The following is a 15,348-nucleotide window of genomic DNA, read 5'->3' on the forward strand; positions in this document are numbered from 1 at the left end:
AAATGACCTATTTAATAAAAAATGACCTATAGTTAGCTAAGTTCTTTCCTAAATGACATAATAAGGCTAACTTAGCTCCAAGATGACCTATTCCCCCTAACTTAGGTATTAAATGGCCTATAATTAGCTTAGCTAGATCCAATATGGATTAAGAAGCATAGTTAGCTCCGGAATGACATATTTAACCCAAGTTAGCTCCAAAATGACCTATAGTTAGCTAGGCTTCCACCTAAATGTCATAATTAGCTTAGTTAGCTCCAAAATGGTCTATTTAATAAAACATGACCTATACTTAGCTAATTATCCTCAAAATGACATAATTAGCTCCAAAAAAGGCATAATTAGCTAATTTAGCCCGAAGAAGGGGACAAGAGGAGAAGAAAGAGGAAAATTGAAAAGAAGGAAGAAGAAGAAGAAGAGAAGAAGAAGGAGAAGGAGGACTCCTTCTCCTTCTTCTCCTTCTTGTTCCTCCTTCTTCTTGTCCTTCTTCTTTTCTTCTTCTTCTCCTCTTCCTTCTCCTCCTCCTCCTTCTTCTCCTCTTCCTTCTCCTTCTCCTCCTCCTCCTTGTTCTTCTTCTTCTTTTTCTTCTCCGTCTTCTTCTCTTCTTGCTTCTTCTCTTTCTTCTTCTACGTAGGTTATATTCCCCCAACAAAGACATACTTAGCTAATTATCCTCCAAAATGACATAATTAGCATAGTTAGGTAAAAACATCATAAGAACCTTTGTTAGCTCATTAAAATGACTAATTTAGCTCCAGAATGACATAATAAGGTCAAAATGGATTAATAATCATAGTTGGCTACAAAATGACATATTTTATCCAAGTTAGCTCTAGAATGACCTATACTTAGCTAAGTTCTCTCCTAAATGACATAATAAGGCTATGTAGCTCCAAGATGACCTATTCCACCTAACTTAGCTATTAAATGGCCTATACTTAGCTAAGTTCTCTCCGAAATAACCTATATATACTTCTTCATCTAGTATTCTTCTTCTAACTTTCTTATTTGTCATTTTGCAGATTACATTCACTTCACGGGAAGCTTGGATTATATTGATGGAATGCTTGAATATGATTTCATGTACCATGGCTTCACGGAAGCTTGTATTGAAACTATTGTAGTATATGGATATATATGAAACTTTGTATGCATGGATGAAACTGGTGTATTATATGGTTTGGTACGGATGCAACTTGCATAATATGTATGTTATGGATGAAAGTTATTTTAATATGGTTATGAGTACGGAAACAAATTTATTTTTGTCAAATATATATATATCCTGATTATTGTGAAAATTGCTGGATATAATAGGAAATAAAATAAAAAGGGGTTGTTTTCAGCCTTTGCTGTCTGCCCCCTCATGGCAAAGGGGGTAGGGCAGACGGCAAAGAGTGAGAGAGAGGGGCTGGGCCCCCCCTTTGCCGTCAGCCCCCTCATGGCAAAGGGGGGAGGACAGACGACAAAGAGGGGAGAGAGAGGGGCTGGGTGCCCCCTTTGCCATCAGCCCCCTCATGGCAAAGGGAGAAGGGCAGATGGAAAAGGGGTGAGAGAGAGAGGGGCTGGGTCCCCCCTTTGCCGTCAGCCCCCTCATGGCAAAGGGAGAAGGGCAGACGGCAAAGGGGGAGAGAGAGAGGGGCTGGGTCCCCCCTTTGCCATCAGCCCCCTCATGGCAAAGGGGGAGGCTTGTCGTTAACACTTAACGGGACCGTCTGTGGACCTACCGTCCCATTTAATTTGCCGTCTGCCCCCTCATGGCAAAGATTCTTTGCCATCCGCCTTACAAAAGAAGACGGCAAAGAACCTCTTCACCGGATATTTTTTTGCCATCTGCTGACGGACGGCAAAGCCTTTGCCGTCCATGGTTCCCCCCCTTTGTCGTCATCCATGGCAGACGACAAATTCTAAGATTCCTGTAGTGGTGGTACCCTCCTCCGAATGATTCGAGTGGCTTGACTTGGCACATGTTCACGCATATAGATGAAACAAAATCAACATAGCATCCATGATGTTTATATTCATGGTGATTTATATCCTACTCATGCTTGCACTTAATGTTGGTTAATCTCAAAGCATATTTATGACTGTTATCTGATGACCCACAAGTGTAGGGGATCTATCATAGTCCTTTCGACAAGTAAGATTGTCGAACCCAACGAGGAGCAGAAGGAACTGACAAGTGGTTTCCAGCAAGGTATTCTCTGCAAGCACTAAAATTATTGGTAACAGGTAGTTGTGTGACAAGATGATTCGTAGCGAGTAGCAAGTAACAATAGTAACAAAGGTGCAGCAAGATGGCCCAATCCATTTTGTAGCAAGGGACAAGCCTGGACAAACTCCTATATGAGGTAAAGCGCTCTCGAGGACACATGGGAATTTATGTCAAGCTAGTTTTCATCAAGTTCATATGCAGGGCCGGCCCTGAGGGAGGCGGGAGGGGCGGCCGCCCCGGGCCCCCGAAAAGAAGGGGGGCCCGCCCAGCCATGTGTAAGCAGTTCTCTACAAGGATCGCCAACCGTGGTGGATCCTCGAGTAGCCACTAACGATCTAGAACCTGTTCGGTGGTCTCACGAAGAAGAACGTGGGTGAAACGTTATTTCTTTAGTGTCGGGCCTTGGGCCGTTCCAAAAGAAAAGAAAATGATGGTGGGTCACAACAGGTTGGGACACCAGTTGTTTAGTATAACTGGTCCTAAAATACTAATTAAATATAATTAGTGATCCTTTTTGTGGAAGAAGGAATTAAATACTCAGGAATAGAGCAACTATCGTTGCTCTCCTTTCCTATAAATGTTTTATATTATTTTATAAGAAGTTCATGATCTCATGTTATAAATTGACAGCTGATTGTTTTCCTTAACTTTATTTAGATATTTTATGTATCCAACTTTGACCTTAATATGTTCGTATAGTCCCGATGTAATTCTTGTATGGTTGAATATGCATTATAAGTCACAGAAATATCTTCACTACCGATTTACCATACCAAAATATTAGTTCTTTCTAAACCATCGTGGGTGTAATTTGGGTTGATTCCATGTGCAACCTTCAACGACCAACGCTTAATTTCCTAAGAAAAATGATTGATCTCATGGTCGTCCTGGCTAAGACGTCCATGTTGAGAGGAGACCGCACTATGCCCACCGATCACAATGAACGCTAGCATCTGAGGATGTTAGATTTTTTTTATAATATTTTATAAATTACTTGACATGATATTGTTTTTTATGTATTTATTAAATATTTATTGATAAAATTTTATTTTTATTGACGTCATTAACTTTTTTATGCTTATATTGAAGGGGTCGTGTTTTAATTTCGCCCCGGGCCCCCAAAATCCGAGGACCGGGCCTGTTCATATGATACGCGTTCGCTACTTTGATAGTTTGATATGTGGGTGGACCAGTGCTTGGGTGCTGCCCTTACTTGGACAAACATCCCACTTATGATTAACCCCTCTCACAAGCATCCGCAACTACAAAATAATAATTAAGACTAAGTCTAACCATAGCATTAAACTAGTGGATCCAAATCAGCCCCTTGCGAAGCAACGCATAAACTAGGGTTTAAGCTTCTGTCACTCTAGCAACCCATCATCTACTTATTACTTCCCAATGCCTTCCTCTAGGCCCAAATAATGGTGAAGTGTTATGTAGTCGATGTTCAAATAACACCATTAGAGGAAAAACAACACACAACACATCAAGATATCGAATGAATACCAAATTCACATGACTACTTATAGCAAGACTTATCCCATGTCCTTAGGAACAAAAGTGACTACTCATAAAGCATAATTATGTTCATGACCAGAGAGGTATTGAATAGCATCAAATATCTGAACATATAATCTTCCACCAAGTAATCCAACTAGCATCAACTACACAGAGTAATTAACACTACTAGCAACCTTACAAGTACCAATCGAAGTCGCGAGACGGAGATTGGTTACAAGAGATGAACTAGAGTTTGGAGATGAGATGGTGCTGATGAAGTTGTTGATGGAGATGAGTCCCCTCCGACAAGAGGAGTGTTGGTGATGACGATGGCGATGGTTTCCCCCTCCGGGAGGGAAATTTCCCCAGCAGGACGGCCCTGCCGGAGCTCTAGATTGGTTCTGCTCAAGTTCCGCCTCGTGGTGGCGGCGTGAAAAGACGTGGATGTCGCCTAGAGGGGGGTGAATAGGCGCTTTAAATAAATTAAGGTTTAGGCTTGAACAAATGCGGAATAAAACTAACGTTTAATATGTCAAGCACAAAACCTACAAACAACTAGGCTCACCTATGTGCACCAACAACTTATGCTAAGCAAGATAAACAACTAAGTGATAGCAAGATATATTACAATAAACCATATGTCTATCACAAAGTAAAGTGCATAAGTAAAGGGGTCCGGTAAGAGATAACCGAGGCACGGGGAGACGATGATGTATCCCGAAGTTCACACCCTTGCGGATGCTAATCTCCGTTAGAGCGGTGTGGAGGCACAATGCTCCCCAAGATGCCACTAAGGCCACCGTAATCTCCTCACGCCCTCGCACAATGCAAGATGCCATGATTCCACTAAGGGACCCTTGAGGGCTGTCACCGAACCCGTACAAATGGAAAACCTTGGGGGCGGTCACCGAACCCGTACACGTGGCAACCCTTGGGGGCGGTTACCGATACCCGTACAAATTGCTCGGGGCAATCTCCACAACCTAATTGGAGACCCCGACGCTTGCCCGGAGCTTCACACCACAATGATTGAGCTCCGAAACTCCACCAAGCTTCTAGGACGCCAAAGCATCCACGAAGAACAATATCTAGGGTACTAAGTACCAAAGGTAATAAGCTTCTCAACCTTCACTTCCACGTATCACCGTGGAGAACTCAAACCGATGCAACCAATGCAATGGCAAGAACACACGAAGTGGTCAAGTCCCTCACACTCAAATCCCTCCACAACAACGAAAGCTATGGAGAAATATGAGAGGAAGAACAAGGAGCTCACAAAGAACTCCAAGATCAAGATCCAAGGGGTTCCCCTCACATAGAGGAGAAAGTGATTGGTGGAGATGTGGATCTAGATCTCATCTCTCTTTTCCCTCAAGAACAAGCAAGAATCATTGGAGGGATTGAGAGTAAGCAAGCTCTAAGAATGTCAACAATGGAGGTAGAACAAGAGCTCAACGGATGGATAAAGCCAAGGGGGAAGAAGACCCCCTTTATATAGTGGGGGAAGGAATCAGACCGTTACCCCCACTCTCTGCCCGAGCTCCAGCGGTACTACCGCTGACCAGGGGCGGTACTACCGCCAGCTAGCGGTACTACCGCCAGCTGCAGCGGTACTACCGCTCGTACTCTAGCGGTACTACCGTTGGGCCCCTGGTAGTGCAAAGGCACTACCACCGCCAAGAAAGTCTTCGCAAAAAGGTCCGTCCACGAACAACCGCTAGGCAGGCGGTACTAAGCTCCTGGAGCGGTACTACCGCTGACCAGGGGTGGTACTACCGCTAGCCAGCGGTACTACCGCTAGGGCCAGCGGTACTACCGCCAACTCTAGCGGTAGTACCGCTAGGTCCAGCGGTACTACCGCTCGCCACTGAAACAGCCATAACTTTCGCATACGAGCTCCGAATCGAGCAAACCCAAGCGTGTTGGATTCAATACGACAAGAGCTATCCAAATCTTAAGACCATGCAGATATGAAAATGCAAATTTATAGAGATGTGAGTCCTCTATGAATGAAGAACCGGCAAAAACTCCAACATCGAAAACATCATAGTAGATGCATATGGACTCCATTTTCGATGAACTCGAGCTTGTCACGAAGATGACCATAAGCTCTAAAACTCACAAAGAGAAACACCAAACAAGAACCAAGAAGTATGATGCAAGGTTGCAAATGGTTTGAGCTCTCAACGAACGATACGATCAAGCTACTCACTTGAGAGCCCCACCCCCTTGATAGTACAGCAATCTATCCTAACCAGAAATCCTATCAAGGGCAAACCTATACCATGCACCTCGTCCTCTTGAGCTAGATGATGATGATCTTGACTTCCTCAAGATGGACCACCTTTCTTGATTGCGTTGGCTTGATGAAGACTAGTTGATTGCTCCCCCATACTCACTATGGGTGAGCCACTCTTCAGCATATCTTCACAAGTCCATTGCCACCACAATGGATGGCAAGCTTCAAGCATGATATCTTCGTGCTGATCCACTTGAACTTGTACATCGCAATCTTGATGACAATCACAACTTGACGTCATACTTCATGGGTTGTATAAGATCTTCTCTTTGACGCAAGCCCATGGAAACACACCTAACCCCCACATAGAACTCTCACGAAGACCATGGGTTAGTACACAAACACGTAATGGACAATGCTTACCATACCATGGGATCACTTGATCCCTCTCGGTACATCTTGTACGCTTTGTGTGTTGATCATCTTGATTTACTCTTTGTCTGAGATCTTGATCAACCTTGTGTCTCTATGACCATTCTTTGGATAATACTCAAGCCCATGGAAACACACCTAACCCCCACATAGAACTCTCACGAAGACCATGGGTTAGTACACAAACACGTAATGGACAATGCTTACCATACCATGGGATCACTTGATCCCTCTCGGTACATCTTGTACGCTTTGTGTGTTGATCATCTTGATTTACTCTTTGTCTGAGATCTTGATCAACCTTGTGTCTCTATGACCATTCTTTGGATAATACTCAAGCCCATGGAAACACACCTAACCCCCACATAGAACTCTCACGAATACCATGGGTTAGTACACAAATACGTAATGGACAATGCTTACCATACCATGGGATCACTTGATCCCTCTCGGTACATCTTGTACGCTTTGTGTGTTGATCATCTTGATTTACTCTTTGTCTGAGATCTTGATCAACCTTGTGTCTCTATGACCATTCTTTGGATAATACCTTGAATACCACCTTGGTCATCATATAAACTCCTTGAACCCAACAGATGGACTTCAAGAAGTGCCTATGGACAAATCCTATAAATATAACTTAAGGCAACCATTAGTCCATAGGAATTGTCATCAATTACCAAAACCACATATGGAGATATATGCTCTAACACGGCGGCTCCTCCCGAAAGCCTCCTTATGATTTTTTTTCTGGAACGAAACCCTCCATATAGCAAAAGATGAGCGTCGGAGGGGCAACAGGGGGCCCACAAGCCACCCAGGCCCGGCCAGGGGGGTAGGCCGGGCCTGGTAGGCTTGTGGCCTACTGCTGGCTCCCCTCCGGTACTTCTTCCACCCAGTATTTTTCATAAAATCCAAAATAATTCCTCATTGATTTTCACGGCTTTCGGAGTTGCACAGAATAGGTATCTCAAGCTTGCTCCTTTTTCAGACCATAATTCCAGCTGTCGGCATTCTCCCTCTTCATGTAAACCTTATAAAATAAGAGAGAAAAGGCATAAGTATTGTACCGTGAAGTGTAATAACAGCCCATAAAGCGATAAATATCAACATAAAAGCATGATGTAAAATGGACGTATCATTATCGCTCTCTAGTTGGTCGCTTCCCCGTCTCTTGCTAGCCTCCACTTGTACTAAGCGGGAATACTGCTTGTGCATCCATTTCCATAAACCCAAAGTTGTTCAATATGAGTCCACCATACCTACCTATATGTGGTATTTACCTGCCATCCCAAGTAAATTTGCATGTGCCATTCTCTGAATCTTCAAATAAATATTCTATTTTGTATGCCCGAATCGCTCATGTGGTGACTAGGGGCTATCAGTATCTTCCATGCTAGGTGGGTTATTCTCAAGATATGTGTTGATTCACTATCATTCACGACAAAGTGGCTGGTAATCGGGATGCCCAGTTCCATGCTCAAAAGTCAAATCAAATTTAATAAAACAAAACTCCCCCAGGATTGCTGTTTGTATGGAAGGTACCCATGGATTCGGCCCACCATGGAATGTGATTGATTGGTGGAGGGGGAGTAAAAAATTTACTATTCTGTTTGGGAACCGCCTATAATGTATTTAGCATGGAAGATATTGAGATCTCTTAGTTGTTATGTTGACAATGAAAGCATACCACCCAAAATTTTGATTCATCCTAGTTTTAAAAGCTCGAGCTCTGGCACCTATGCAAGTTAATGCTTCCCTCTGTGAAGGGCCTATCTATTTTACTTTATTGTTGAGTCATCCTCTTCCCATAAAAAGGCACCAGTTAGAGAGCACCTCGGTCATTTGTATGCTTTGTTTTTAATTGATATTGAGTATGAGTATGACTAGATCTCTTTTACCATGAATTACAATGTCTAGTCAGTCCTTGTTCTGTGGAGGTGCTCTGCATTTATGTTTTGCGGTCTCGGAAAGGGCTAGCGAGATACCAGTTTATCATATTGTATTATGATTGTTTTGATTAAATTGTTCTCATCTGAGACTTATTATTATTGCTTGCTAGTTGATTATGCCATTGACATAAGTAAGTATGAGACCTAAATATTATTGTAAATATGGTTAGTCTATAATGTGAGCTGAAAATTTGAACATAAGTTAGACATATCTACAACAACAAGATCAAACAAAGTTTGTAAAAGTTTTTCCTTATCACTTTCATTTTATCAACTAAATTGCTCAAGGACAAGCAAAGGCTTAAGCTTAGTGGAGTTGATACGTCTCCAACATATCTACTTTTCCAAACTCTTTTGCCCTTGTTTTGGACTCTAATTTGCATGATTTGAATGGAACTAACCCGGACTGACGTTGTTTTCAGCAGAATTGCCTTGATGTTATTTTTGTGCAGGAATAAAAGTTCTCGGATTGACCTGAAAATTTACGAAGAATATTTCTGGATTTAATAAAAAATACTAGCAAAAGAATCTACTGGAGAGGGGCCACCCCCAGGCCACAAGCCTGCAAGGCACCCCCCTAGGCCGCGCCCCCTGGCTTGTGGGGTCCCTAAGGCTCCACCGACCTCGTTTCCACTTCTATATATTCCTATCCGTAGATAAAAAATCAGAGAGAAGAGTTCATCGTGTTTTACGATACGGAGCCGCCGCCACCTCATGTTCTTCCTTGGGAGGGCAGATATGGAGTCTCATTTGGGCTCTATGGAGGGGAAATCGATGTCGTCGTCATCACCAACCTTCCTTCATCACCAATTTCATGATGCTATCCATGATTCGTGAGTAATTCCATCGTAGGCTTGTTGTACTGTGATGGGTTGGATGAGATCTATCATGTAATTGAGTTATTTTTGTTAGGGTTTTATCCCTAGTATCCGTTATGTTCTCATATTGATGTTTCTACGACTTTGCTATGCTTAATGCTTGTCACTAGGGCCCAAGTGCCATGATTTTAGATCTGAACCTATTATGTTTTCATGAATATATATGTGTTCTTGATCCTATCTTGCAAGTTATAGACACCTATTACAATTTATGATCCGCATCCCCCAGGGTGAAAATAACTGGGATTCTTTCTGGTGATGACTGTAGTTTAAGGAGTTCATGTATTCACTAAGTGCTAATGCTTTGGTCCGGTTCTCTATTAAAAGGACGCTTTAATATCCCTTAGTTTTCATTACGACCCCGCTGCCACGGGAGGGTAGGACAAAAGATATCATGCAAGCTCTTTTCCATAAGCACGTATGACTATATATGGAATACGTGCCTACATTACACTGATGAATTGGAGCTAGTTCTGTATCACCCTATGTTATGACTGTTGCATGATGAATGCCACCCGACATAATTATCCATCACTGATCCATTAACTATGAGCATTCCACATATTGGTCTTTGCTAAGTTACTTTTTCGTTGCTATTGTTACAATCACTACAAAACTGCTACTGTTACGTTTGTCACTCTTACCGTTACTTCCATACTACTTTGCTACTAAATCCTTTGCTGCAGATATTAAGTCTTTTAGGTGTGGTTGAATTGACAACTCAGCTACTAATACTCGAGAATATTCTTTCGCTCCCCTTGAGTCAAATTAATGAATTTGGGTTGAATATTCTACCCACGAAAACTGTTGTGATCCCCTATATGTATGGGTTATCATAGACCGATGACCACTAAACCCTAAATCCTAAAGATCAATTTCTCTTTAGTTGTAGTGAAACAATTTTCCTTGTTGCATATTGGCAAAACCGTGGGAGAACATCTATGTCATATTTAATTTAGGGTTTGTTGATCAATTCATAGGATATGAAAATTGCATAGGATAGCAATATGTTCCATTTGAATCCTATGGGAAATATCAATTCCTCTTTAGTTGTAGTGAAAGAATTTTCCTTGTTGCATATATTTATTATTTTGATTCATATATCAAAATTGCATAGGATAGCAACATCTAGGGATTCTTTTGATTCATCTTTTGTTGAAGTGAACGAATTTTCCTTTATAGTTGCATATTATACTTGTGCCAAAATATACTTGTTATGATTCTTAATTATGATACTTCTGCCAAAATATAATATAGTAGGCCAATGACCACAAAACCCTAAATCCTAAAGATCAATTTCTCTTTAGTTTTAGTGAGACAATTTTCCTTGTTGCATATTGGCAAAACTGCGGGGGAACATATATGTCATAGTTAATCTAGGGTTTCCTGATCAATTCATAGGATACGAAAATTGCATAGGATAGCAATATGTTCCATTTGAATCCTATGGAAAATATAAATTCCTCTTTAGTTGTAGTGAAACAATTTTCCTTGTTGCATATATTTATTATTTGATTCATGTATCAAAATTGCATATGATAGCAACATCTAGGGCTTCTTTTGATTCCTATTTTGTTGCAGTGAACAATTTTTCATTTATAGTTGCATATTATACTTGTGCCAAAATATACTTGTTATGATTCCTAATTATTATACTTCTGCCAAAATATAATATAGTAGTTCGAAATATAATATAGTAGGCCGATGACCACTAAACCCTAAATCCTAAAGATCAATTTCTCTTTAGTTGCAGTGAAACAATTTTCCTTGTTGCATATTTGCAAAACCATGGGAGAACATATATGTCATGGTTAATTTAGGGTTTCTTGTTCAATTTATAGGATATGAAAATTGCATAGGATATCAATATGTTCCATTTGAATTCTATGGGAAATATCAATTCCTCTTTAGTTGTAGTGAAAGAATTTTCCTTGTTGCATATATTTATTATTTTGATTCATGTATCAAAATTGCATAGGATAGCAACATCTAGGACTTCTTTTGATTCCTATTTTGTTGCAGTGAACGATTTTTCATTTATAGTTGCATATTATACTTGTGCCAAAATATACTTGTTATGATTCTTAATTATTATACTTTTTCCAAAATATAATATAGTAGGTCGAAATGTAATATAGTAGGCCGATGACCACTAAACCCTAAATCCTAAAGATCAATTTCTCTTTAGTTGTAGTGAAACAATTTTCCTTGTTGCATATTGGCAAAATCGTGGGAGAACATATATGTCATAGTTAATTTAGGGTTTCTTGATCTATTCATAGGGTATGAAAATTGTATTGGATAGCAATATGTTCCATTTGAATCCTATGGGAAATATCAATTCCTCTTTAGTTGTATTGAAATAATTTTTACTGTTGCATATATTTATTCTTTTGATTCATATATGAAAATTGCATAGGATAGCAACATCTAGGGCTTCTTTTGATTCCTCTTTTATTGAAGTGAACAAATTTTCCTTTATAGTTGCATATTATACTTGTGCCAAAATATACTTGTTATGATTCTTAATTATTATACTTCTGTCGAAATATATACTTGTTTTGTAGCAGTATGTAACATTTGTTCCATTTTAATTTGTTGCTATTGCAGTAGTGACAAGCACTGTCCAATACTCATGGACTTCCTTCGCAGTGGCATAAGTTTTGCTAGCATTGATATAAGAAATGACAAGCTCAAGATGAGGCACAACTTCAGTACTGAGATACCAGCTGACTGCCACATTGATATCCAAGACATATTCAGGCTTCAACATACGAGGACTTTGATGGCTCATATGGCTGTCACCATGATCGACTAGGAGTACGCTGATATGAAGACCAAATTACCCTCGAATCAGCACAAAGAGTGGGAGACGACCCCACTTGACGGTATCAACATTGAGTATGCAGCAAAAGATGTGTACGTTGCATACAAGTTGTACCGCAGGATTTGAATCATGAACTATGGCCAGCGTCACCTCGTACATCAAGCACCACCACCACCACCACCAATTTGCAGATATTCTGATTCATACAAGTAGTGTTCGCAATGGCGAACACTTCTATTTCTAGCTATTATTATGTACTGCTTGGGAATCTCTAGCTTGGACAAGTATTTTATTTATGTCTCTGTTTAAATATGATGTGAGCAAGATTTCTGGAGCATTGCGATGTATGATACCATGCCAAGTTTCAACCTTTTTAGAGTTCATGTCTAGTGCTTTTTAATTTTAGGGTCATTTACCTAAAAGATCATTAAATGTATGAAAAATAGCAACTGAAGTTAAAAACTGTTGAAATTTGAGGATGTGGCTTGGAATGGTGCATATTGAATGAACAAAAAGTCTCGAGTTGAAACAAGTTAACAAAAATGAAATGCGCGTGTAACATATGAGTTTTCGTTTGAAACCCTCATAGGATTGAAAAGCACTACAAATGAAATCTGAAAAGGCTGAAACTTGTCATGGTATCATCATTTCACCCACATGGCATGTGCTAAAAAGTTTGAGAGTTACGGCAAAAACAGGATGCACTTCGTGTACAAACTGGACTATCTCTTCCTAAGTACCAGGGTTCCGGACGAATACTCATCTCTTACAAAGGCATTTCAATTTTTTAATAACCTAAAAATTACCAAATTTAATATAATGATAAAACACACTAATATTAAACATCTAAAAAAAGAATGACTAAAAATCTATTTTTAAAGTAAAGTTATTCACAAACTAGTGATTCACACAAATTTCAAAAAAGTTCAAATTTAAACTATGTAAGTATTAAATTACTAGCACTAATAGAAATTTTGTATTTATTTGACCTAAACTAAAAAGATTCATTCAAAAACTATAAATAGTCTAACAGTCATTTCAAATTTAAAAACAGAAACTATCTTGTTTAGAAAAACAGAAACGATAAAAAGGAGAAAATTGACCTTCAGTCCCGGCTGGAGCCACCAACCGGGACTAAAGGTCCATTCTCGTGTGGAATTTGGGCCACCGAATGCAGAATGAAGATGTTTGAAATGAAAAAAGATGGAGCATATGGCATTGGATTCATTGACCCAAATGGCATTTATGAGAAGACCTTAATAGAATTCCCAAAAGATACAAAGGAGCACTGGTTCCGGTTTTTGGAGATACTAGGTCACAATGAAAAAATATTATTTCCTTACAACTTCAGGTGAGTGTTACTGTTTTGTACTATAAATTCTATTTTGCTTACCCGATCGACGTTAAGTTTACATATAGTGCTTGATGAGTTACATGCATGCCCGCTTATACAATGCAGATTCCACTGGATCCTGCTAGTCATTACGGTTGACGAGGGAACCATTCACGTACTGGACTCACTAAGAAAAGACGAGGTACGTAAACAGTATTCACAATCTTTATATCATGGTCTAATATATATATGCATGTATAAAATATTGATATTGGTCTCCTTATTTAAAAGATGTTGAAGAAGCGGGAGGAACTCCTCCGAACGGAACGCACACGAGCACTTCAAGAGGAAATTTCGGGATTTTTGCTGGAGCAGGTCATAGATCCCAAAGGAGAATACCACTTCACCAATTAATGCATGCATGTAATTGATCTATAAGTTGTAGAAGAAATTGTATATACCAAATTATATATATATGTGTGTGTGTGTGTGTGTGTGTGTGTGTGTGTGTTTGTGTGTGTGTGTTATATAATATGCGCCTCCATATATGGTCCCTCTCAAAATTCTATCATATATGATTGGTCCTACGAGAAATCCTATGATATATGCATAACGTGTATGGTATGTACTAGCGTAAGATATGTTCTAAATAAAAATAATTAAATGGAAAACAGAAAATGAAAAGCAAAAATAAACAATAAACCCCAAAACCAAAAATCACCAAAGCCTGTAGTCCAGGTTGGTGTTACCAACCGGGACTAAAGATCCCGGCCACGCCACGGACGCTGCCAGACACGTGGAAAGGTATTAGTCCCGGTTCGTAGCAAACCGGGACTATAGGCCCTTACCAACCGGGACTATAGCCCCGTTTTCCACTAGTGATCTAGAGTATTAAGTAAAACAGAGTAATGCTCGGAGAACGATGACATGACGTATACAAAGTAAACTCAACCAATATGAATAAACCCCATCATTTTATCCTTAGTGGTAGCAACACAAAGACCCAACTTGTCCCCTTCTGTCACTGGGATATCGAAACTCGCTAGGTTGTGCCCACTACAACACACATGTCTCATTGAAGAAATACCAAACCACTTGTACAAAGTAATTCAATAGATCAGAGTGAATTACAAGCTATGATGATCATGAAAACAAGAATCATAATAATTTCAGAGAAGACTCAAATACTTTTCATGACTAATATAAACATAAACCCACAATTTATGGGATCCCAACAAACACACCATACAAAAGAATTACATGGGATAAATCAAAGCAAAGATGCGATGATCATTTTATTGAAGATCAAGAGAGATAGAGAGAGATAGCCATCTAGATACTAACAATGGACCCGTAGGTCTGTGGTGAACTACTCACACATCATCACGAGGGCAGCAAGGTTGATGAATACGCCTTCCGTGATCGATCCCCCCTCCGATAGGGTGCCGAAACGGAGCTCCATATGGGATCACCGTGGAACAGAAACTTGTGGCGATGGACAGTGTTTCTCTCTTATTTTTAAGGTTTCTAAATATATGTGAATTTATAGGCCATAGAAAGGAGCAAGAGGGGCCACCGGGGAGGGACAAGCCATCAGGACGCGGCCACCCCCCTCGTCGCGCCCTGTTGGCTTTTACCTCCCTCGTGTGGCATCAAGTCTCCTCCTCAAGCTTCCAAGTCTTCTTTTGGTCCAGAAAAATCATAAAAAGGTTTCATGGAAATTGAACTTCGTTTGGTACTGAAAACCTGAAAAACAAAAAACACTCAGAAAACAACAACTCGCACTAGGCACTGGATTATTAGGTTAGTGGACAAAAATAATATAAATTGGTGAATATGACCCGAAAAGTATCCTAGGATGATAATATAACAACATGGAACAATATTAATTATAGATACATTAGATACGTATCATTGATTCATTTTCGTTTCACCAAATTTCTGTCACTCTATATGTTAGCTTTTAAAG

The sequence above is a fragment of the Hordeum vulgare genome, chromosome 5H (genome assembly GCF_904849725.1).
Source record: "Hordeum vulgare subsp. vulgare chromosome 5H, MorexV3_pseudomolecules_assembly, whole genome shotgun sequence".
Lineage (NCBI taxonomy): Eukaryota > Viridiplantae > Streptophyta > Magnoliopsida > Poales > Poaceae > Hordeum > Hordeum vulgare.